The 24,695-nt window shown below is 37.8% G+C and overlaps 1 long non-coding RNA gene across 3 annotated transcripts in view; it reads right to left on the reverse strand.

Moving 5' to 3' along the window:
- Nucleotides 1–23,196, reverse strand: part of LOC133655099 (uncharacterized) — a 57,693-nt gene extending 34,497 nt beyond the window's left edge. For 2 of the 3 annotated variants that reach the window (XR_009826948.1, XR_009826947.1), the window contains exons 1-2: nucleotides 22,950–23,196; nucleotides 20,968–21,031 (exon numbers count right to left, since the gene is read on the reverse strand). This is a non-coding gene — a long non-coding RNA (uncharacterized LOC133655099). The remainder of the gene's footprint in view (nucleotides 1–20,967; nucleotides 21,032–22,949) is intronic. The other variant, XR_009826949.1, reaches the window with a different exon arrangement.
- Nucleotides 23,197–24,695: the final 1,499 nt, after the last annotated feature.

Here is a 24,695-nt window from a genome sequence, read left to right on the forward strand (position 1 = left end):
CAGAGCAGTGCGGATTGTGCGGGACAGGAAGTAATGTACAAAATAAAACACCGGGTTGATTTTCAAAATAAAATGCACTGTGTTTACGGCGGATCACATTTCTCTCACAGTAGAGTTTTAGATATAAGGTTATTGTGACTTTGCTATTACTGTGTGGGTTAACAAAATAATAATGATAATAATAATAAGAAGAACAATGATAATGATAATAATAATAAGTATTATTATTATTACTATTATTATTAATAATAATAATAATTTCAGCATTCTGGGGATATAAGATGTAGGTTATCTGTTAGGAATATTGCCATCTGTATTTAAACTTGATTCATGTTGATTATGCCTGCAGCCCAATGCCAAAAAAATCAATCAATCAATCAATCAATCAATGTTTATTTATATAGCCCTAAATCACAAGTGTCTCAAAGGGCTGTACAAGCCACAACGACATCCTCGGTACAGAGCCCAGGATACAGCCCTCTACTGGCCCCTGGTCCATATTTTTGGCCCTGTATTGCGTTTCAGTTGTTTAGTCTGAGCATTAAGTGAGATAGACCATAAGTTACAACTTGATGGTGTTTTCATCAAGTTGAGGGAAGAAGGACAGATTTTCACATTGAAGTTTTTTCCATTTGGGTATTTATTTTTGTATTTTTTTTCAAAGTTCATGTTGCACTGTTCAATGTTCAATATTAAAGTGCTTATCTTTAACAAAAAATAGCCTAATAATAAACCAGTGTTTTGTTGCTTTTCATGTCTTCCAAGCCTATGATAATGTGAATTAACTCATTATGACCATAATTTGTTGGCACAAAAGAAATGGCAATCACTTTTACCTACAAAGGACACACAGCTAAGTAGTTAGCTTCCTATTAGCAAATTTAATTTTACATTAATTTCCATATTGTGTAAAGGACAAAAAAAAAAATCCCTGCCCTTTTCTGACTTTGAGCCCCTGCCCCTCTATAATCATGTGCACGTCCCTGATGGGAATCATTTACATTTTAACCAATACCATACTTTTAAACTGTACTTAAATTGGTATTTTAAAAAATGAAAAACATGTACATTTTTGTTAAAAAAAACTAACAAATTTGCGACACTTGAGTTAAACAAACTGGTAAGTTAAATACTTCCATTATATAAATTAAATAATACACTAAAATAATATATAGAAAAATAAAAACTGTTGCGGGTTCGCTTTAAAAAATATATCTAATCATGCAAACAATGATGGCTCAATCGCAGATTTCTTGTTGGTGTGTTGGTGATGTTTACTGCACCAAATCAAGGAAATACAAAAAAAAAAAAAAAAAAGTATTTACAACATGCAGGAATGAAAAAAAACCTCCAGCTCTCCACTTTGCAGCGATAAAGTAGCGGCAGCATGAGTAACCTGAGCTTAGTTTACCTACTCCCACCCCAACTGAATAGTCCAAGCCCCTCCCTTGGGCATACCACTGACAGGGGAAAAAAAGGGTCATACAACCAAACATGTCCCCTCAACGTACACATCTAGGTAACAATTTACAATATCTCATGATGAACAAAATACAGTATATAAATAAGTCTATTATAGCTCTCTAATGACATTTGATATATTTATAACTCCATAATTAAATAAGTCCAAAATTAAGACTACTTGGCCCAGTCCACTGGTCAACAGATCCTTGAAATGCGCGCCAAAGTGTGATTATATAGTGTCATCAAAACGTGCTGCATCCTTTTGGCTGAATTCCATGTGGCGTGATGATGACAGCCTACTGCTCGGTGAGTCTCTCTCTATAGTGTGCATGCTTGTGTGTAGACTTGTCGTGTGCACCCGACTACACAACTAGAAAGTTACATTGTCCAAATCATGACGATGCGAGATTGTTTTTGTTTACAGCACGCTTACTTCCGCTGTCAGCGTGCCAATGTACCGGTGCATCCTCGTTCTCCTGGCCATAGAGAGAGAGGGACGTGCCGGTCTTCAGGTGATGGCGGGAGAAGAGCTCACTGTCACATTATTCCCTTCCTCCCCGAGGTTGACAATGTGCAACAACCTGGAAAAGTAGTCTGCCACAACGTTTTTCTTACTCGCTTTGTGTCAAATCTGGAACTATGTACAGCTGTAGTGACAGGTACAAGCGGGGGAAGCAGCTGTTGTGGTCCTTCATAGAGTTAACCCAGGTCAAGGCATGGTGTTCTATCTTCCTTCCCAACATGTAGTACTTCAAGCTCTCCATGGCTCACTTGATGGCAAGGCCCTCCTTCTCCACCGTGGACTACCTGGTCTCACATGGCAGCATTTTACACATTAGAAACAGGATTGGTTGTTCTTCCCCTGAGCTAGGACTGTCCCTAGTCCAACAGCAGATGTGTCGGTCTGGACAAGGAACCGCTGCTTGAAGTCCAGCGTCCTCAGCACGGATGATGAACACAGGCAGTCCTTTAAGGTCCTGAAGGCAGTTTCACAGGTTTCGCTCCAGACGACAGGATTCCTTTGGTACTTTGCCATCAGAGCTGTGATTGGAGCAGCGATGGTGGCGAACTGCTGGACAAACCTCCTGTACCAGCCCGTCAGGCCTAAGAGGAAAGACCTCACCTCCTTCTTTGTCCGAGGCCGCGGGCAGCTGCGGATGGCCTCCACCTTGTCCACTTGGGGTCACACTTTTCCACATCCCGAACAATAGCCGAGGTACTTGGCCTCCTCCTTGGCCCACTGACACTTGGCAGGATTCAGGGTCAGTCAGGCCTGCTGGATATGACCCATGACTCGCTCTATAGGTGATCTTCCCAGGTGTCATTGTTGATCACCACATCATCCAGGTAGGCAGCGCTGCGGTTCACAGATCCTCACAGCACACGGTCCATCAGCCTCTGGAAGGTGGTTGGCGCTCTATGCAGTCCAAAAGGCATCACTTTGAATTGGAAGAGACTGCAATGGCTCAATCACCCCCAAGCGCTGCATCTCCTTCACTTCCTTGCGCAGTAACACCACCAGATATTGGGGAACTCGGTAGGACCTCTAGCGGATAGACTGTCTCTCTCTCGGGCGGATGACGTGCTCCACCAGCGCTGTCCTCCCTGGGTTGGCAGCAAACATCTCCGGCACCTTCTGGAATACTTGGTTGAGTTGATTGGTCTACGTTTGAGTGAGGTGGTCAAGAACAAGTGCTGTGTTCCCCGCAAAGTCTGCCAGGGTGGTTTCTTCCTCGCCTTTGCTGTCCACCTTCTCCATCAGAGATGCCACTGGATTCTAAATCAGGGCCTCTAACCACACCTTCAGCAGGCTGACCTGGTAGGCTTGCCTTGTCTTTCTCTTTTCAGGATGATGTATCTCCTAGTTCACAGGGCCCATCTTCCTGAGAATTGTGTAGGGGCCCTGCTACTTGACTAGCAGCTTGCTGTTTGAAAATGGAAGGTGCAGCAAGACCTTCTGTCCTGGCTGGAAGTTTCGATACCTGGCTTGTTGGTCATACCACGCCTTTTGAGTAGGTTGGGTCTTAAGCAGGTTGACCTCTGCCTCTTCTCGATACTGGGCCAGCCGTTTGCTCATTTTCAGCACATACTGCACTACACTGCGATCATTGGCTGTTGGGGTCGGAACCTACTAACTCTTCAATAGCAGGTCCAATGGACCCTGGGCCTCCCAGTCATACAGCAGTTCAAACTGGTAAAATCCAGTGGAGGCTCGAGGGACCTGCCGGTAGGCGTATAACCCAGCCTCACCCGGTGTCTGCCACAAACGTTTGCAGAATCCTCTTCAGTGTTTGGTTAAATCGCTCCACCACACCATCCGTCTGAGGGTGGTACGGGGTAGTCTTGATGGGCTTTGTTTAGAGCTGACGGTGGAAGAACTGCATCAGTCTGGAGGTAACGTTGATCCCCTGGTCTGTGAGGATCTTGTTTGGGATCCCCACTCAGGACAACAACTGCACCAGACATCGCAGCACAGCAGGAACAGTAACAGTACTGAGGAGAAATGCTTCCGGAAATCTTGTTGCACAGTCACTAATGACTAAAATATATATAGAATATATACCCCCTGCTATTCTTTACTATATGACCCACAATGTCCATGGCTAAACATTGAAATAGGGGAGTTGCTGTAAACAAGCCAGGTCCGCTTTATAGATATATCTTTTGGCATGTGGGACAGGTGTTGCAAAACGCCTGTATAACTGCGTACATAAAACCTAAAGGCCACTCGTAAGTAAGTTTTGTTGCAGCCTAAATGTCCTTCCCAAAGTAAGGTATGTGCCTGGTATAGAAAAATAAGGGGTCAACACGTTCCCAGTACCATCAGTTTCTTGGCACCTTCTGCTAACATATACAAAATGTCATTTTCTAGCACAAAACACTCACGTTTCATGCACTAAAGTAGTCTGATTTCTCTAACAGTTAGTTTTTTTGTATTTTCACTCGTGTGAAGTCCAAGTGTCCATGCAGTCTCTCTAATGTGACTATCGGTCATATGCCATGCGCCTCCTGTACACCGGAGGGTGCTTATTTCCTTTTAGCGCATATTCATGATTCCTTTTACGGTTGACCTATGACGTGACACTAGGATCTGTGGATCCTTAGAACTTGCTTCACATGATGTCCGCTGTAATATTGGCACAGGTTACAAATATTAGGTCTCTAATAGCTATGCTGATGTTAAATAGACAGTATCAAGAAATGATCTTGGATTGCGCTGCGAACATGACGCTACTAGCAAGAATGTATCAGGGTTGATGCACGCCCGACAGACAGATGGAAGATTTTTTTTGAAGGAATTATCAGACGGAGATCATGGAAACAACACTTTTGAATGTCTCAGAGTTCATTCAAAAGGCAGCAAAGGCTCTTTGGATTGATGGAAGGAGTTTTAAAAGAAAAGACCATTCGTGTCCCGACTGATACTGTTCCAGAGGAAGCTTGCTATTGTTCTGGACTATCTTGCCAGTTGTGTGGAATACAAATGTTTTGTAAATCAGTTTGGACTGCACAAATGCAGCATGAATAAGTTTGTGTACGCTCTATTATTTGCTTTTAGTATACCTGCTTCATTATCTTTCATCATTTGTATTTTCTTTGGGAGTCTGAATTAAGCGGGCATTTTATATTTCCTTAGCTACCTTCTTAAATAAATCTTTGTTTTTTTCATACCATCGTTGCACTTTAATTTATTTTAATTTGTGAAGCAAATAAACAGTCTTCTCTTTATTCCAATTGTTGCTATGTTTTTATTGTATGGTATCTGCTTCCGGGTTACAACCCATGCGTTGAGATTGGCGCATGCGCGGTACAAAGGGTCCCCTCCGGCCGCACACAGCCCCTCGAGAGATCTGGTTTTCAATCGCATAATCCAAGTGTGTTAGTCGGACTTTTCAAAAACCGAACACAATCGGATTAAGGCATTTCAATGGGCTCTAGGAGGCTTATTTAGAGCCAAAGTAATTTAGTGCATGGACACACACCGCTTCTTCTTCAGCACCTGCAGTAAGCGGACTTGTCTAAAAGTTAGCGCCATAGCACAAACAATAAAGCACCTTTACGTTTACGGTATGTGCTGCGCATGTCAAAGTAAAGATTTAAGGTGTGATGCATGAAAACGCACCTCATAATCGGATAATTTGTTCAGGGTCCATGTACACAGTAAAATTTTAATCCGAATTACGGTCAGATTAAATAAATTTTGCCCATGTACACGTGGCTAGTGGTGCATAAAGAGGAAGTGCTGTGTTTTAGGAATAAGCACTGAATCCGGTACTCTTTTTGCACCGACCGAATCAATCATTACTGATTCAGGTAAATCCAACGGTGCCATGTTATGATGCCTGGGTTGCACATGACATCATGTCCAGTTACAGATTCAGCCGAATTTAAATAGGAATGTAATTATAAAAGGTAATATTGATAACCACAGTAAAACTCCCAAAGACTAGTATTACCCTTTTAAATTGGGTTGATCTAAAAACCATGATCGATAACTGCAGTTATCACGGACTGACTGGCGCTAGCTTAAATGCTAACATGAAAACAAAAGACATTAACGTCTTTCCCCATGAAGAAATGACATACCCAAATCTAAACTTACATAAACACATTACTGTCTGAGCAACTAAGATCTTCAATTGTGTATGCTGAACCTAAAAGCTGTCCTGTTATGACAAAGAATGATTGATCAGAGAAATACAAGACGGAGGAAGGACAACAAAGAGTAGAACGCCCACCAGAAATATTATATATGCAACACACTTTTCATTTAAATACATCTAAAAGTGCTAAAGTACAAACCAATGTTTAAAATAATAAAAGCTTAGCCATTAAAACAGATACAATACTAAGACTAAAACACTATCAGTGAGGCATAAGGAATACAAAACATGCAAAATAGTGGGTTTTTTAACAATGTGTCTATTTATTTTACTTATTTAAAACAATATTAAGATTTCAGTGTGAGTATTTTTTGAGCACATTCAACAATAGTGCATTTATAATAACGGTGCTAATGTTGGTCACAAAAACCGTGATATAAAATTTCCATATTGTTACATCCCTAACACTAACACATCACTGCAGCAGCACTGAGAGCAGACTCAGCTAAACTGCCTCTATGTCATGTTGCAAAATTCAATGCAAATAAAGATATTGCCTTAGAAATGTAATAATAAAACAATCTATAACAACTGGATATAAGTTATAATAAGCTAATCTTTAAATGTTTCAATTAAAAAAACTATTTTTTTCAATTAAGGTATCTGTTCAAATGTGAAAGGTACCCACCCTTAGCAGTGTTGTTGCGGCTATTGGCTAGCCCAGCGCTGCACCGCTAGCGGTGTTACGAGGGCTGCTGCTGTTGGCTTGTTAAAAGTCGGCAATAACGTTTGAAAGCGTGTCAGACTGTGTGCTTCAGTCGAGACGCTACAGTACTTAAAAGATGAACTTGTACAATATCACCTTCAAGCACTTGTTGCATGTTGTTGAGTCTGCATTCATTCAGCACCGAAATAAAGCGATATCAATATCTACTTTCTTTGACTACCGTTAACGAGGCCCCGGTGCCATTATGGAACTGGGTTTCAGGACCCATGCTGCTCTGTACAGTACAATGACTGAAAACACAATGACAAACTTGAGAAACAACAATAATGTATACAACGACATAGGCCTGGATGGTTATGGCAAAAATAAATCATCAAGATTATTTTGATTGCAATTGAATTCACGATTAACACGATTATTCGTTAATTTGAGAACATGAGTATTTCATGTACCACCAAAATGCAACCTTGAATATAATTTAAAACAACTGGATATAAATTAGTAACAAATAAACAAGAAAATAATAATAATAGTAACAACAATTAATGAAAATAATAGCCTTATGAAAAAAATGTAATGTAGTTTTTCCATTTTAAATGTTTTAAATTTAGTTTATCTTTTATACTTCTTTTACCCCCAGAGAGTGTGCTTTTTGTGTTGTGTAGAAAATCTAATATGGATGGATAAAATGTTTGTTAATTAAATGCTAAAATTTGCACATTTATTGGTGCAATACATCTTTGGACAGTTTTGACCAGTATTTCAAGTCAAAACATAATACTTTAAGTACAGTATGCTTGTGGAAGGTACTTTTTTGAAGCCTTTAATTCACTAGTGCAGTCAGACTGGATGTTGCATACAGCGCTGTTATTGTGAAGGGAGAAAGTGTGCTGCGGTGCTGAGCTTGGCGAGCACGGAGACGACTTGAGGCTGTTGAGAAAAAGTTGCCACTGCTCTCCTGTTTGTACATTGATCTTACATCCATGATGTCGTTCACAACAACACAAGCAGATGAGATGTGTTGTGGGTGTATGGATTGTTTTTGCTAGCTTTAGCTTTGTAGTTTAGTCGTTGTTTTAAGTGACTGCCTCATTGTTTAGTTCAGGATGGGGCGGTTGAGTGTTTCGGGAATTAATTATTTTGAATGATGAATCATTATTTTCCCAAACAAATGTTCTTTCTCCTCACGATGCAAGGTTTCCCCTTAATGTATTTTGATTGTGGCGGTGCGCCAAGGCAACATTTTTGCAGCTACACCTTGAAAGTAAGGGGTTTTTTTTTAATGCGAAAACAAATCAAAATAGTATAATGTAATATAGCGTCCAGAAGAAGACACACAAAGTCTGACGCTCTTTTTTAGCTTTTATTGCCAAATGTATGCTAACAACAGGCCCAAATCCAATAAGTATTTCCTCAGTGCACACAGGTCTCCATGCTTCACTCCTAGAAACAACACTTCTTCATTCTCCGCCAACACGGTGTGTTCACAGACCAAAAATATGGCAGATAAATGAATATATGTGGTTTATTAGTTGTGCACTATTCACTAATGATTCACCGAAAATGTGTCCGCCAAAAAAAGACGTACTTTGATCACCGGAACAGCGCTGCCAAAACTGAATGTTGCAATGACGTAAGCCAGCTGTGTCAAACGTACGGCCCACGAACAGGTTTTATCCAGCCCGCGGGATGAGTTTGCTAAGTATAAAAATTAACCTGAAATTTTTGAATGAAAGAAACAGCTGTTCTAAATGTGTCCACTGGATGTCACAATAACAATCATTTGTATCTTTGTAGATGTTGCTACGTATGTACAAAATAAACCACATGTTAGTACATCAGTCGAGGAAAATGATCAAACTACATAAATAACATACTGTAATTTGATTTTGATATAATTTTTTTATCCTGATAGATTGAAAATTAACACCAATGAGTTGACTGATGAACATTATCACATAAATTATTCCGAAAATATAAAACATGACAAATAAAGATAGAATACTTAACCGAAACATGTAATTGTAAAAAAATAAAAATAAAAAAATTAAGATTTGTACAATTTCAGAATGTGCTTGATCTATTTTTAAACAAAAAAAACAATCTGAAGTTGTCTTTATTTTTAAGTTATCGTGATGTGATTTCACCAGTCCGGCCCACTTGGGGGTAGATTTTTCTCCATGTGGCCCCCGATCTAAAATGAGTTTGACACTCCTGACGTAAGCAATACGCACAGAGTTGTCTGGATCGGAGGCAGAACGTCCGCGCTGTGGACGTAGTTTAATGTATCCGAGATATACCTGCGGACAGTGATCTTAAACATTTTAAATGACATCGGCCGGCTTAAAGGCCTACTGAAATGCAATTTTCTTATTTAAACGGGGATAGCAGGTCCATTCTATGTGTCATACTTGATCATTTCGCGATATTGCCATATTTTTGCTGAAAGGATTTAGTAGAGAACATCGACGATAAAGTTTGCAACTTTTGGTTGCTGATAAAAAAGCCTTGCCTGTACCGGAAGTAGCGTGACGTCACAGGTTGTGGAGCTCCTCACATCTGCACATTGTTTACAATCAATGGGTGTACCAGCAGCGAGAGCGATTCGGACCGAGAAAGCAACGATTTCCCCATTAATTTGAGCGAGGATGAAAGATTCATGGATGAGGAAAGTGAGAGTGAAGGACTATAGAGGGCAGTGGAAGCGATTCAGATAGGGAAGATGCTGTGAGAGGCGGGTGGGACCTGATATTCAGCTGGGAATGACTAAAACAGTAAATAAACACAAGACATATATATATATACTCTAATAGCCACAACACAACCAGGCTTATATTTAATATGCCACAAATTAATCCCGCATAACAAACACCTCCCCCCTCCCGTCCATATAACCCGCCAATACAAATCAAACACCCGCACAACACACTCAATCCCACAGCCCAAAGTACCGTTCACCTCCCCAAAGTTCATACAGCACAAAAAGTTCCCCAAAGTTCATACAGCACATATATTTCCCCAAAGTCCCCAAAGTTATGTACGTGACATGCACATAGCGGCACGCACGTACAGGCAAGCGATCAAATGTTTGGAAGCCGCAGCTCATGCGTACTCACGGTACCGCGTCTGCGTATCCAACTCAAAGTCCTCCTGGTAAGAGTCTCTGTTGTCCCAGTTCTCCACAGGCCAATGGTAAAGCTTGACTGTCATCTTTCGGGAATGTAAACAATGAAACATCGGCTGTGTTTGTGTTGCTGCAGCCGGCCGAAATACACCGCTTCCCACCTACAGCTTTCTTCTTTGCTGTCTCCATTGTTCATTGAACAAATTGCAAAAGATTCACCAACACAGATGTCCAGAATACTGTGGAATTTTGCGATGAAAACAGACGACTTAATAGCTGGCCACAATGCTGTCCCAAAATGTCCTCTACAATCTGTGACGTCACGCGCAGGCGTCATCATACCGAGACGTTTTCAGCAGGATATTTCACGCAAAATTTAAAATTGCACTTTAGTAATCATAACCGTATTGGCATGTGTTGCAATGTTAAGATTTCATCATTGATATATAAACTATCAGACTGCGTGGTCGGTAGTAGTGGGTTTCAGTAGGCCTTTAAGGAGAGGAAGACTCACAGCAGCACGCATCAAGTTTGACGTCAGGCTCTCTGCAGGTCGCTTTTCGTCGTGGACATGGAGCGACAGAAGTAAAACGTCTCAAACACCATTAGAGTCTACAATAACACCAGAAGTAGATGCTACAGTACTTTGGTTGCCAGTCGTCTTTGATAAAAAAGCAACTAAAATAGTTGGAGAAATCTCTAGAAAAAAAAATTCTCAACAAGTACATTGTACAATAAGCAGCAAAAATGTAAGAGAAAACATGCGTTAATAATATAATTAATAACAGAAAACAGGCGTTATTAAAGAAAATAAATGCATCTTAGCAAATAATGTGACGTCATATTGACCACAGGTATCTTGGCAATCCAGGGGAAATGACAGTGACAGCATTTCACTCACATTTATGTCAATGTTTGTGATATTCTGCGTTGAACAGTAGATTCCGTTTTATAGGCCAATTCTGTGATTCCGTCCGTGATCGCGGAAATCGTATAGCCTCACCTTTTTTGTTGAATTTAGGGCTTATTGATTAGGTGTCAAATAAAAAGTAGCAACCGTGGTGTGATCCCAAACTTCTAAACAACGTGGTCTTTCTTCACTCATTCATCAGTTTCACCATTAGAACCCCAGGAATTTGCAAGCACGTTGCGCAGCCCATTAATAAAAAAAAATTCCGACTGCAATATTTTAGTGAAGAAGCCACAATCGAAATCGTGATTAAAATTAAATTCATTGTACCGCCCTCCAATGACATGATCTTTATACATAGTTTTTTTAATGTATTTAGTATACTGTTGGTTTTATTTATTATTGGTAAATTCTGCTACTCAAGATGGTTAACAGTTAACCGTTAAGAGCGTTAAACCCAACAAAGGTTAGCTATACTATGAAATAAAGAGTGGTTAGGTTATTTTAATTGTCATCATTTTAAAAGAGGGGGATGTCCTGGTTTCTAAGTACAATATGGCTAGAGCCACATCAGTAACAAAAGAAGAAAAAAAAAAAAGTGCACCGCAAAGTCAGCTGATGTTTAGTCATCATGTCAAGGTACGTGAAGGGTGACTTCGTCTTTTGTACAACCACTAAGTAGGTAAAGAGTATGATGTATTTAGTACACTTCTTTCTACGTGACACGTATGTGACATGATAGGTTAACATACTTTTTCACGGCTGAAATATTACTTGCAAACATTGCCTTAAAGCTAGTTTGACCATGAAACGGATGAATGGTGTTTCCTTTATTTCTTAAGTAGAACAAAGTCTTCAAGATGTTCTGTGCTGGTGTAAAGCAGACACTTGTTTGGAGGGTCATGTGACCCCTCTTACACCTGCTAGCACAACCAAACCCAAACATTGCTGCTCTGATGGATCACACTCACACGTGACAACGCATCGATTTCTTTGCTGGGTGAGCTGCGGCGTGGAGAAATCCATTAAGTGGAGTCTTCAGCGGTGGTGAGTGACAGGTCTTGACAGGCCCGCCTGCTTGACTGGCAGCCCGACACTCAAACAAGCCCTCGGCTCGCCATAATAGTTTAAAACACTTTCAATTACCCCCCCGTCAAACAAATCCCACACGCCAACACAAGGCTTATCCGATGCGGCGGTGGCGGCCCGCTGGCCGACAATCGCTTGTTTTATCTCACAGCCGACGTTCTAACGTGAAGGCGGGAGGCTATCAGCGGGTACAAAATACTTTAAGAGTATAAATAAGACTACACATATATCAATTGGTTTTATCGCCGTTTAATGAACGTCTTCAATTACAATGACGTGCACTACGTGGCAACAACCAGCAGAGGGTGCTAAAGATGCTAAGATAAATTGTACTTCCCAACAGTACTCACGATCTATCCGCCATACTGTTTTTATTTTCATAATTTCTATTACAAAGGAAATTAAAAAATATTAAAGATGTTAATACCTAAAAATCATTGAAATCACAAACATAAATACGGTAAATTACAAACATGTACTATTAAGAAGGTACATTTACTTGATTCTGAATATAAATAGAAACTATATATAATGTAAAAATACACACGTGTATATATATATATATATATATATATATATATATATATATATATATATATATATATATATATATATATATATATATATATATAAAAATATATACACACTAGGGTTGTACGGTATACCGGTACTGGTATAGTATTACAGTACAAATTGATCAAAAACGGTACTATAAATAAATGATAAATGGGTTATACTTGTATAGCGCTTTTCTACCTTCAAGGTACTCAAAGCGCTTTGACAGTATTTCCACATTCACCCATTCACACACACATTCACACACTGATGGCGGGAGCTGCCATGCAAGGCGCTAACCAGCACCCATCAGGAGCAAGGGTGAAGTGTCTTGCCCAAGGACACAATGGATGTGACTAGGATGGTAGAAGGTGGGGATTGAACCCCAGTAACCAGCAACCCTCCGATTGCTGGCACGGCCACTCTACCAACTTCGCACTGTTTGAAAAGTACCAGTTAACCATTTATTTTATTTATTTTGTTTAACGGGCATGACGGTGCGTCGTCACGTCATGACATTGCTGGTTTTACGAACAGAGGAGCATGTTCGGCAGTGCACAATCACAGAGTACTTACAAGCAGACACAGTGTGTAGACAGAAAAGGGAGAACAGACGCATTTTGGCTTAAAAACTAACAATAAAGGTGAAGGTATAACACTGAAACGCCCTCAGGAAGAGGTGCTTTAAGACATGGCTAGTTAGCTAGTAGCTGAAATACAGCCAGTGTCAGCAGTGTTGTAGCTACTTCTAAATCACTAATCCTCGCTTCCATGGCGACAAATAAAGTAAGTTTCTTACAAGTATCATCCCTGCAGGACGAGGAATAGCTAAACATGCTTCACTACACACCGTAGCTCACCGGCGTCGGTTCATTAATGTAAACAAATGTCATGGGTGGATTTACACCTGACATACACTGTAATGATATCAAGTACAAGAGTGTATAATCAATACTACTAATATAATTGGGTCATCAATATTTTTATCATCACAAAATCCTTTTTCCTTTAAAAAAAATTATTATGTTTATAAACTCAGGAAATATGTCCCTGGACACATGAGGACTTTGAATATGACCAATGTATGATCCTGTAACTACTTGGTATCGGATCAATACTTAAATTTGTGGTATCATCCAAAACTAATGTAAAGTATCCAAACGACAGAAGAATAAGTGATTCTTAAATTTTAACAGAAGTGTAGATATAACATGTTCAAACGGAAAATAAGCAGATATTAACAGTAAATGAACAAGTGGGTTAATAATCCAAACTGATGTCCGTTCTGGTCCAGACACTTCCGACAACTCGAAACGAAGGAATAGCATACATCATGAAACAATTCCCTTGGTATTTGCATGCATTCACCTTCAATGGTTGCTCTCAATTCAATGACTATTGCAGGTCTCATTGCGTAAACCTTGTCTTTTAGGTATCCCCCATGAAAATAAGTCTAGTGGTGTGAGGTCTGGTGGACATGGAGGCTATTCAACAAAATCCCTCCGTCCAATCCGCCTGTTTGGCAAGATCCCATCAAGGAAGGATCTAACATCGCGATGATGGGATCTTGCCAAGCTGAAAACACTTGTATTTAACATATCTAAGTATTTTTTGATTACAATTATTCATGATTATTTTTCATGATTTTATTTTTCATGATTTCTTCGGCGTTCTTGGAATAATAATCGTACAAATCTGTGAAGCACTTGAATTGCCTTGCGTACAAATTGTGCCCCAAGTTCTATGGTAACTTTAAAATGCACAAAAAAAAATGTATATTGATTTTCCAAAGCAAAAGTTCTGATTTCAATTTCATTTGGTAAATATTTTTGTGTACCAACATTTACAAATTATTTCATAAATATCAACACAATTCATGGACATAGTGTATATACCCCCCCACCCTCATTTTTTGTATATATTGTTTTTCAAATCACTTGACATGTATGTGTATATGTTAAGGGTGTAACGGGACACAAAAATTTCGGTTCATTACGTACCTCGGTTTAAAGGTCACGGTTCGGTTCATATTCGGTACAGTAAGAAAACAACGAAATATACATTTTCTGGTTATTTATTTACCAAAATTTGTAAACAATGGCTTTATCCTTTTAACATTGCTTTAAAATAGCTCTGTGTGTGATGGATGTGAGCCACTACTAGGCTGATCAGTGCAACAGCAGGCAGTCATGAATGCTAAGCATAACAATAACATACATATACACACAGGGTCGATTGCCAGGGTTAATGCAGTCAACATATATAAAATAAAAACTAAATAAGATAAGGCTCAGAATTGGTTTCTTAACAAAACCTTTCTACATATAAAGTGCAACATTTCCATATATAAAGTGCAACATTAAACTGCTTTAAGTTGTTGCTCAGATTAAATAAAATGACAAAACTTTTCTTCTACATACAAAAAGTGCAACATTAAACAGTTTCAAGTCAACTCAGCCTCAGATTAACTCCCCCCCCCCCCCCCCCCAGCCTTTACACCTGGTGACTTTCACTCAATCTTCATGTTTTTTGCCAGAACAATCAGTTTATCCACATTGTCTGCAGAAAGATTAGACCTGCTTGCAGTTACAATGTCTCCAGCTGTGGAAAATACCCTTTCGCTGGGCACGGAGGTAGCAGGTATGGCGAGGTAGTGCCTGGCTAACTTGGCAGTAAGAGGATATATGGTCTCATTGTTCTTCCACAATATAATTGGGTCAAAATCTAGTTTTTAATGCAATATGGACTTAAATCTGCTGCTATAAAAACATGTGTTATTGCTTTAGCTCTGTCTGACTGGCCGAGGAGAGGCTGCTTGAATGCGGTGGGGAGCTGTTTGCACCACGCTCCTCTTTCTCTTCGTTGAAGCGATGTTCACTTGGGGGTGGTGCAGCTTTATATGGGTTAGCATGTTTGACGTGTTGGCAGAAGCATACCCTACCGCTGCTGAACAATGTCAGCAAACTGCTTTCCTTTTGTCCTCCATTGTTGTATCGCACCGCGAAGCCGAAGTGTTCCCAAACGGGAGATCTTAACGAGGCAGGAGGGTCTTCCAGCTCTGACTTTTGCATGTTGTAGTAGCCCGGTCGTTGCTAGCATGCCGTGTGTTGTGCCTCGGTGTGCATTGTTTACACAACGTGTGGTACGCTACTTAATATGTGTCCGTGTGGAAACTCGTTCGGTGCACCTCCGTTCCGAACAGAACCCCCCGTACCGAAGCGGTCCAATACAAATACACGTACCGTTACACCTTAGTATATGTAAATAATGTATCGATTTTTTTAACGAACATTTTTATATACATGTTACAGGTTATATACCTTTTATTATTGAATGTATCAAATGTGATGAATATTTAATGGACCACAATGGAAACAAGCCTTTTGGCTTTTTGTGCCATCCATTTGCCTTTTTAAAGCATTACATGGATTCAATTCTTTAAGATGTCAGTATACTTCTCAGTCAATCAATCAATCAATCAATTCTAACGACAATAATAGTCGACCAATAGAAATGATTGAAAATGATGACAAAGTGCCCAATGAGCGATCCTCAAGTCAATATCCGTCGTTTTTACTTCCAGTAACAAATCATTGCAGGTTTTATGTTGCTCAGAGCCACAAGGGGGCACATTTACACAGCATACAGGATTGCTATAATATGCTACGATAAAGGAATGGCTTTTACAGCCTGGAAGTCATGTGTTGTTCCAAAAGGGGCTGCATTGTGTTCTTAATGTGTCATTTTTCAGTTGTGAAGTCATGTGATACGTCTTCTTAGCTGGTGCATAATTAAGGCATAATTATGCGGCATCAGCAGCACCACCTAGGGGGCTCTGTAAGCAGCAATAATGTCTTCTGTCGCCTGGGAAACACTAGAGAAAACACTGAGCTTATTCCACGTTTGTCCTTGAGTGTGTCTGCAGGCTATGAGTAACACGAGCCAGTGAAGGCAACGGTTGAAAAAAATAAAAAATAAAGAAATTGCAGGCTATCTCATTCCAATCTAGTTTTAATAAAAATAAACAGGCTGTTGGTTTTTTACAGCGTTTGCTTTAACGCTGCCTAATTAGCGCTCAGCAGCTAGTGGTGTTGACACTCGCTTTGAAAACAAAACATGACAAAACATTTTGACAGGCAAAAGCAGACCAGCGACTCCACGTTCAAGCAAAACACACATCCAAAAACATCAGTCATCAAACACGCGTCCGCTTGCTTGGCGGACAAACTTGACGGAAAACAAACAAAAAACTTAAAAGCTTAAAAATATGAATACATGAACACATTTAAAGTGTAAACAACAAGGATCTTTTCCCACAGTGAATATTTAAGGACATCAGAAACTTTCTAGGTCACTTTTTAAATTATTTTATTCATTAATCAAATGGTTTTATCTGAACTACACAAAATGATTACTACTAACTGTCAAAGGTTTCGTTTCAAATGTTGTATTTTAACACACTAACCAAATTAATGTTTTTTCAAACCTTAAAAACAATTGCATTTGAGATTTTTTTAAAATATTGTCCAAGCAATGGTATGCTAAAAAATGCCTAAAATACACAAAATATATACTTAAGTTGTAATGAAATTTGTTGTTGCTCTGCAGATACTTTTGTTGTCTCGTGTGTCCAAAATATAGAACTTGTTTTATTTTTCAGTGAAATTAAACCTAAAAATCCTCACAAATTTTAATAGTTATTATTAATAAATAGATGTTTTCATCCTTTCTTCCATTCCATCCAAAACAATTAAAGTACAATAATTTAAAAAAAAAAAAATTAAGTTTAAAATTTGTAGTTTAAATACTAAATATATACAACTTACATACTTATTTTATTTGTAATTATATTACAAAAGTATATATATATATATATATATATATATATATATATATATATATATATATATATATATATATATATATATATATATATATATATATATATATATATATATATTTATATATATATGTGTGTGTTCAAATATATATAATACTCCTAAAATAAAGCTTAATAAATTATAATATATATTTTCGATTTTATTTAAAGGTTTGTGACCAGTTTGTGGTGTAGAAACCAGCAAAGCAGCGACCCCTAGACAACAATGATTCCTGTCCTGATGAGGATGTGGCGGCCATTTGATCAAACAAGGTTGCAGCACACTGTTGGACACGGATGAGCTTCTCTTACTCATTGATAGGCCGCGCTGTTGACCAGTTTCAAGGCAGAGGAGTGTGTACACAGACACAGACACACACACACACACACACACACACACACACACACACACACACACACACACACACACACACACACACACACACACACACACACACACACACACACACACACACACACACACACACACACACACACACACACACACACACACACACACACACACACGTACATTGCTGCAGATTATTTACCATCCTTCATTTCGTTCATTATCACATTAAAGTAGATTTCAAATGGGATGATAACAGACATAATGTTACAATAGGACAAGACGTGTCATGTGACCACTTATATCAAACTTTAAACACACGCACATGTCAAAGACTGATTTTCATGAACACATTGTATCATTACAATTGTAATCTCATATTTCCACTTTATTTTTGTAAAATAAAAAAGGTATATACTTTATTATTTTAGTAATATTAGAATTTCTGTCATACAAATGCATTTTGTTTTGTACTAACTTTTATCACATATTTAAAATATTTTTTTTCTAAATAGTTCAACTTCCATCCATCCATTTTTTTACCGCTTGTCCCTTTTGGGGTCGCGGGGGGTGCTGGAGTCTATCTCAGCTGCATTCGGGCGGAAGGCGGGGTACACCCTGGACAAGTCGCCACCTCATCACAGGGCCAACATTGATAGACAGACAACATTCACACTCACATTCACACACTAGGGCCAATTTAGTGTTGCCAATCAACCTACCCCCAGGTGCATGTTTTTGGAGGTGGGAGGAAGCCGGAGTACCCGGAGGGAACCCACGCAGTCACGGGGAGAACATGCAAACTCCACACAGAAAGCTCCCGGGCCCGGGATTGAACCCAGGACTACTCAGGACCTTCGTATTGTGAGGCACATGCACTAACTCCTGTGCCACCGTGCTGCCCTAATAGTTCAACTTGATTCTTATAAAGAACACAATTTGTAGAAATATGCACTTTATTTTTGTAAAGCTTAATTTTTTCCTTCTTGTAGATAGTTTCTTTGTGCCTCAACTTTATTGTCATGTTTCACTGCTTAATAGTTTAACTTCATGCTTGGATTTTTTTTTCTTTTTTTTAGTTCGTTGTTTAGTCAAAATGTACTTCTTAACTTGTATTTCAACTTAATTTTTTTTGTACATACTTTATTTTGGTAAAAATATTTCCCCCTGTGTTTCAACTGTATTTATGTAAAAATAGTTTCCTAAAATAAAGTTAACGTTTAAATAACATCAATTTAAATTTAAATTTAAATTTTAATAATTCACAAATCTACTTTACCATTTTCCCCCCTCATGATACTTGAAACTTTTCTAGGAAAATTCAGATTATTTTATTTGTTTTATTATGCTGTCATAAATTGTTGATCTTTTCAAAGTGATTGACTGTTTTTATAATATTTTTCCCATAATATTTTAAGTTTGTTTATGGAGAATTAAAATAGTTTTTATTAAAGTATTATGACTTTACTCTTATAAATGTAAGGGTTTTTTAATCATATTTAAACTGCAGTATGTTGTAAAATGATAAACAGTATTGTTCTCCTGATAATATATTGACTATCCTCAGCAAATAACTTATATTTTTCCTGTGAAAGTATGATTACTTCTGAAAGTAGAAAGACTAATATTTTGCATTGTGTATGATTTAGGATGAAACTTAGCCTATATTAATAAATGCATATTTTACTGAGGGGAATTTATCATTAAAATTGGCTTTTTTTCCCCACACCTCACATTCAAAGAGTTGCATTATTGCATAATTTAATTATAAGGTGCATATTTGCTTTATTTGTAATTAAAAGGCAAGGGACAAGCGGTAGAAAATGGATGAATGGATGGAATTTGTAACATTTACGTAAGTATTAAACATATATATGAATAAATACGATGATATATAGTACATTCCCCACAAAACTAATATTAAATGCAGAAAGTAATTATTTTTCTTAGGGCAGCATGTATAGCGTATTACGCATATGTAGGTGTTTCTCCTCACAAACAGCATAAATGAATAAATGAGCAACATATAGCGCATCAAACACAGACCACATTTCATGTGACAACGCTGCCAATTAACACGTTCTCCCACTCTTTAAAAAAAAGAAAAAGAAAAAAAAGGGATGATCAAGGTCGGTAGATTTCCACAGTGGATGCATAATTTATGTGGCTGCTACAAAACATCGTTCTGTTCGCTCGCTCAGCTCATTTATCGGAATAAAAAGTCCCAGAGGGTCGCCCGTGTAATGGGGCCTAATCCTGGATTGATCAGGAGGAAAAAACTGGAGACATCTGGGAAAAGCCAGCAAGTCAGGGCAGAACGACGGCGGACTGATAGGAAGAAACTTCTATTTCCTGAGCTCAAAGTTTCACCTTTAAAATGAGGTCCCAGAATGTTTTTGCTGCGTACCTTTACTGCACCAAAGCTTTTTCCCAACTTATTGAAGAGATTTCAGAACCTTTAGCATACATCAGCAACCTATAGTTTCAAACTGGCAAATTCCCAGATAAAATTAAAATGGCAAAAGTCGTACCGATTTATAAGACTGGTGACAAACCCCAGTTTACAAACTGCATACCTGTTTCTCTACTTCAACAATTTTCTAAAATTATTGAAAAACTCTTTAACAACAAACTAGACAAATTCATAAATAAAAACGAAACACAGTCAACCAATACGAATACAGAGCCAACATCTCAACATCAATGGAATTAAATTGAAATAACGATAGCAAAAAATGTGCTGCTGCAGTGTTTATCGATTTAACAAAAGCATTTGACACAATTAATCACAGCATCTTAATACAACAATTAGAACATGGAATCAGAGGGTTGGTGTTGAACTGGGTTAAAAGCTACTTAACCAACTGGAAGCAATATGTGAAGATAGGAGAACACACTTCTACATTGGAGAACACACTTCTACAGAAAAGGTGTAAGATTATATAAGCTCAACTTCTTCCTACTCCTTTTCGGACGTGCTGTAATGAAACAATTGGAAATATGTGATGCATTACATTGTATCGTATGCATGTGCGACATAAACTGAAACTGAACTGAACTGAACTTAAAAGTAACCTCATATATTGACAATCCAAACAGTCTGAGCAAAATGTATAGTTGTACACATTTCATCACATAATTAATGACATTAAAAAGTCATTGAACATCTATAATTTATTTAATTTTATTGAATGATTAAACATGAATGCTGTCTTAATTGTGTTGTTTTTTTGTTGTTGTTACCCAAAGTCAAAGAACTGTATTACCTTCTCCGTAGTTGTGCAGTTGGTTATTGGTCGTCTGCTGCTCTCTTGTGGCGTTATGGTGTAACTACAAATAAATGTGGTAATGAAAAAACATTTAATACTTTTATTTGCTCTATCTGAAAATATTGTATTTGCACTCTTTGATTTGAATTGAATTAATTCATATTTTTTTCCATGATGATTTTATTCACTTTCTTCTAATTCAAGGGTGTCCAAACTTTTTCCACTTAGGGCCGCACACGGAAAAATTAAAGCCTGTGGGGGCCATTTTGATAGTTTTCATTTTCAAATCATAACAAAATATATGGATTTTGTTTTTTTTTACCTTTAGGGCTCCTGGGAACCATAATGGGTCTAAGTCATTAAAATGTTAAAAACAAGTCAAAATATTATGTATTTATTTATTTAACGCTTACAGTAAATCTCTACAGTATATCAACTTCAGGTTGATATAACATTTAAAAAAACAAAAATGTTTTATGCCTTTTCTGTCAAGACAAATTTGTTTTTTTATAATAAAATTGAAATATGCAGTATTTCCCCCACTGCCCAAAACATTCAGAGAGCAATGTTTGATGTGAAGTAATTAGAGCCTTAAAAACATCAATAATGCAGGACACCATTGATATTAATTCATTGTTATTTTTGAGTAATCACAGTGAAAAATAAATAAAATCCCATTAAATATATTTAGGATACAAAAGGTGCCCCACTCAAAGTGATACATTTGTATTAGTTTTTTTTAAATTACTTTCAACACTTAAGTTACGAGATCAACTTCAGATATATCTGTCAATTTTACGTTTGAACTATTATTTTGTTTGTTTTATGCTCTTTTGTCAAAGAAAACTATGTTTTTGTATGGCAACCACACAATATATGCAATATTTTCCACATAAAACATTTTAAAGTGAAATATTTGAAATAATTGGAGCCTTGAATAGGTCTATAATTCATTAAAACATAGATTTTTTTTTTTTTTTAAGCAATGGCAAAAAAAAGATAGACAAAAGAAAAAAAACAGCCTGCATGGCAGCTTTGTGTCAACATTGCAACTTTTTCTAGTTAGATTTCACCTCATTCCACTTTTTGTAATGTTTATTTTTTATTTTTGCAATACCATTTCCAGAATGTGTGGCGGGCCGGTAAACAATTAGCTGCGGGCCGCAAATGGCCCCCGGGCCGCACTTTGGACACCCCTGTTCTAATTGTATGCATCTGCAAAGCACTTTGAATTGACTTGAATACAAATTGTGCTCGATCAATATGTCTGCCTTGCCACTTGTTTGATTATTTTCTTTAATATTTTCATTTCATCATTTAATACCAAGCAACTAAAACATTACACAATCAAGTAAGCCTAAAATAACTATTGCTCCAATTTAAATTACATTTTTCAAACATGTATTATGCTCTATTTCACACAAAAATTCAAAATAATATTTTATGACTTAAGACTTCTTATTTTTGTAATCAATTTAATATTTTAATAATGTATACTACTGTAGTGTTCGCTTGCAAGCCACAGGCGCTGCAAGTGCTCTGCCGCCATCTAGTGGTCACACACTGTAACACACCAGAACACAAAAACTATAAAAGGCAATTTCAAGCATCCGTAGACTACACACAAGTTTATCGAATTGTATACTGCAAAAAAATATACTTTAGTCGCTTTGTAATTAATTCGTCCTTTAAACCTGCAAACTAGCGGATTGTTTTCACGCAAAAGTTACAATTTTGACTGGGAAAAAAAGGTTGAATTCACGAATTTTATTTGGGTTATTTACTTTTGGGCCCTAAAATAAGAGAAAAAGTCTACTAGTGTACTAATTTATTTGAACTACACTTGTGGAAAAGTTTAGCACAGGTGTTCGCAATTAGCAGCCGTTGCAATCACGTGGAGATGAAAGAGAGAACATGACAACATAGGCCAATAAATAAATACATAGAACATGATAACAAACATAAATAGACATACGTACATCTCCAACTCCACGTTTGTTTCCACGACAGAAGTCATTGTTGTAGAAAAGAGAATGCGGTCGCCAAAAAAAAACAACTGTGACGTTCAATTCTGTTTGGTTAGAGAGGTAAGTGACGTCACGTGACACAGGAAACCGGAAGTTAACTTTCCTAATATTTAACCCTTTTTTTATTTTGCGTTTAAAACTGAATAAGTAGCAAATTACTATCACACAACACATTTATTTGGCCCTAGTTTATTAAATTTGTTTACATGATTTTAAGATACTCCTATTTTCCTCAATGCAGCTTTTGTTTTGAAAAACACAGGAGAATCCCACGCCCATTTCCTGTGTGCTATCCCATTTAAGTGATCAGTTGTTGTTAGCAGTCCTGGGTTGGGACTAAGTCTTAATGTCTATCTCTTAGTCACTAAGAGATAGACATTAAATAGTTAACACTTTTAATTAAGAGGATTCTTGCCCAGCTGATATCATTCAAACCATGACAAAGGAAGAACACAGTTGATTTTGAATGACATGAGTCAACTAATATTACAGGAACATGCGACCAAGGGCCACAATCAATAATTGCTTCTAACATGTCTGCTAGTTGCAGGTTTTGAACTTTCATTGTCACAACAAGAACTCTATTGATTTAAAAATCAATGAGTCAAAGCAAGAACCCTTTTGATTTTGAAAGGAGTACACAACGGGTTGTTTACGGTTGAAATCAATAGGTGTGTCCATGCCATCCTTCTTTTCTATTGGTTGGTAATCTGACGTCAAAACAAGAACACTATTGATTTTGAAGGGCTCATAATACCAATTAGTCAAGGACCAGTAGGTTTAAATCCATCAATAACATTTGACCCCAATCTGATTGCATTTTTCAAGTTTTCTAAACAATTCCATGCTAAGAACTCCATTGATTTTTACCGGCATGTCCACAATCAAAACCAATCAGTTACCTTCGTCGCCGTGACACCGCTGCTTATTTTTACCGGCATGTCCACAATCAAAACCAATCAGTTACGTTCGTCGCCGTGACACCGCTGCTTATTTTGAGCTTTCTTCGTGAAATGTTGTCTAACCAAGAACTCCTATTGGTTTTGAGATGCATGACTCATGTCGTAAGTAGCTGTGATCAATAGTCAAAATGAATAGGTTGCCGTTGATTCTAGCAGCCACTTTCCAGCCCTCTTCTTCAAATCAAGCACCCAATTGATTTTGCAGGGGCTTTCAAAATACAAAGGCTCAAAATAATTTGTGAAATGATGTCAAGGCAAGAACCCTATTGATTTTGGGCCCAAGCCAGCTGAGGTTAAAAGTCAAAATTTACACCGCTATTGTGAAGATTTGCAAGCTCTCCTCCAAGGATGACAAAGCAATATCCCTATTGCTTTTAAACAGTACACAATGTAGTCTAGGGTCTTACCAGCAGGACCAGATGAAGAAAGAAACTGACTGCTTTTGAGATAAGATGCCGTATCTTGTATATCAGCTTGTTGTGTAGGTTGAAGTCAATACCCCTATTGATTTTGGCTGACATTTCACAATAAGAACTCTATTAATATTAAAGGATAACTAGCTTCAGGTGCGTTAGGAAAGCCTCAATCGTTTTAACACTTTAACACAACGGTTGTTTTGGCAAGAGGCCTATTGATATTCTATGATATTTTGTAAGCTTCATTTTCCAATCATTTTTAGCTCTTTTTTTTTTCTTTTTAGCCACTTTTCTCCTCCAGGGAGTCGCAGCCACTGCAA

Source organism: Entelurus aequoreus, linkage group LG08 (assembly GCF_033978785.1).
Source record: "Entelurus aequoreus isolate RoL-2023_Sb linkage group LG08, RoL_Eaeq_v1.1, whole genome shotgun sequence".
NCBI lineage: Eukaryota > Metazoa > Chordata > Actinopteri > Syngnathiformes > Syngnathidae > Entelurus > Entelurus aequoreus.